Source organism: Magnolia sinica, chromosome 10, assembly GCF_029962835.1.
Source record: "Magnolia sinica isolate HGM2019 chromosome 10, MsV1, whole genome shotgun sequence".
Lineage (NCBI taxonomy): Eukaryota > Viridiplantae > Streptophyta > Magnoliopsida > Magnoliales > Magnoliaceae > Magnolia > Magnolia sinica.
Genome location: NC_080582.1, coordinates 38,562,555 through 38,564,916, shown reverse-complemented (window position 1 = coordinate 38,564,916; position 2,362 = coordinate 38,562,555). Strand labels below are relative to the sequence as shown.

At 39.7% G+C, this 2,362-nt stretch overlaps 1 non-coding gene across 1 annotated transcript; it reads left to right on the top strand.

Moving 5' to 3' along the window:
* The first annotated feature begins 1,843 nt into the window (after nucleotides 1-1,843).
* Nucleotides 1,844-1,950, top strand: LOC131217888 (small nucleolar RNA R71). Its single transcript, XR_009157474.1, has one exon. It is a non-coding gene; the product is annotated as a small nucleolar RNA R71 (small nucleolar RNA).
* Nucleotides 1,951-2,362: the final 412 nt, after the last annotated feature.

Genomic DNA, 2,362 nt, shown 5'->3' with positions numbered 1-2,362 from the left:
GCCTTCATAGACTCCATGCGACAATTCCGCCAACAAAGTCCTACTAACAGGAGCTCGAGGATCGAGGTCCTGCTTCGTCTGGAATTCACACGTGGCGGACTTGCAAGCGATCAGGTCCACAAGCACTAGGGTATGCCTGGGCCAACTATCCTGATTAGAGGGTGAAATTGGGTCAGAATCCAACGGTCAGATAGCTTAAAATCGTCGCGCAAGCGACACGACTCAGATTTCACAAAAGCTTATTAAATTTCAACCGTTCTCACACTCTTCACTCCGAGCTCAAGCAAATCGACCCAGAACATCAGATGGACTTGATTTTCGAGGTGATGGTCAAGCCCAACTCGGTGACCGCAACAGCCTAAGATCATCGCCATCGGACTTTCGACGCGTGGTCTAGGTCCGATCCAGATCTTCCAAAAATTCTCCAAAATAACTGTATTTGCGATTGCTATTGTATTCTACTGCTTGTGTGATTTCCTTAAAATGTTTTCATATCTGATTATCTGAGATCACACCTCACACATAGTCACATCCATCATAAACTATGATTTGCATCTTATTTATCTTTTAAATAGTTTCATGACTGGATCCTCTATTTGACTTGGAAGCCATTAGATTTACCTCAAAGGAATCCTGATGCATGCATATTCTCTCAGGATAAGATTGATAGGATTTTAAATTATCATAAAATATTAAAATGTCCTATTCAACCCCCCCCCCCCATCGGACATATTAGCATATTCTCACTTCAACTAAAGCGGTCATTACCGCAATTTCACATAGATCTTTCAGGAATTTAGCATATGAAGGAATTTGTTTAACGACATCCAGTAGAGAGATATTGACCTTCACTTGCATAAGCACCTCTAGAATATCCTGCGAGTTAGACAAAGGTTTTAGTGCAACTAAACGTTGGGGGAATGGGGCATTTGGCTTGCCCTAAGGTTCCGGTTTTAAATCCTGTGGAGCAGTGCTAGGTCTATCATTATTATCCTCTTCCGGGTCAGCTTTTCAGCCTTAACTGGAATGGTTTTATCAATGGTCTTCCCACTCCTAAGAGTGATGATAGACTTGGCTTGCTCCATTTGATTTGAAGAGCTTAGGTCACTAACTTCATATTGTGGTTTAGGATTGGGGAGTGGTTGGGCTGGAAGTACCCCTTTCTCTCCAATCGTCAAGTGTGACTCAATTCATTGCACAACCTTGGTAAGATCTTGAAAATCTTGTTGTGTGCCTTGATTAAAAAACTTTTGATTTTAAATGTGTTTCAAAACTGGATCATCCTGAGGCTTCTTTTGATCCAAAAACTAGTTAAGCATCCCCTGAGGAGTAGCCGTTTGCCCATTCCTCGAACTGAAATTTGGATGGTTTCTCTAGCTAGGGTTGTATGTGTTCAAGGTGGTTCCTTTGAAAGGCCTCTGGTAGTTGTTTACGACATTCGATTGTTCATTCAATATCTCTTGAAAAGCAGGTATTGTTAGACAATTTTTAGTCATATGAATGTTGTAAGCACAAATACCGCAAACTACTTCCTTAGCCTTGTCCTTCTTAAGTTCAATGGCCTCGAGTTTCCTTATGAGACTGGCCACTTTAGCACTTATATCATCTTCTTCTCTCAAAGCATACATTCCACCCCTCTCCTTTGTTTGAATTGGCTTAGACATGATATTGGGTCTAGGAGAGATGCCCCATAATTGTGTGTTTTCAGTAAGCTTATCAAAAAAATCCCACACATCAATGACAATCTTTGCTCATGAATTCCCCATTGCACATTGTCTCGACCATTTGGCGCATGGAAGATGTTAGTCCATCATAGAAAAAACTTGTTATACGTCACGTTTCAAATCCGCGTTGTGGACATGAACTGACAAGATCCTTGAACTGCTCCCAACATTAGAAGAATATTTCATCTTCCTTTTGGGCGAAGTTCATAATCAACTTTCTAAGGGTGTTTGTTTTATGATATGGGAAGAATTTCTTTATAAATTTCCTTATCATGTTGTTCCATCCACTAATTCTGAATTGACTAAGAAAGTAATTGTGAATAGAGTAATTAAAACTAATAAATTTAAAGGTGTGAACTAGGGTTTCCAAGGATCCACTTGCAATAATTAGGGAATCCTCTTACTTGATTAAAATAACTCAATTGGAATTGGAGTCATATCCTCTCCAATTGGAAGAGATAGAAATAAAATCAAATTGAACTTTCATTCACCTATTTCTCAACGAAGGAGAATTGTGATAATTGGAAGGGATTCCATCACCAAACCATGCCCATAGGATAATGGCAAACAATAGGATTTACCAATCCCACAATCTCAAAAATCAGGAAAAGAAGATACTCAAAGCTATTGCGGATCTA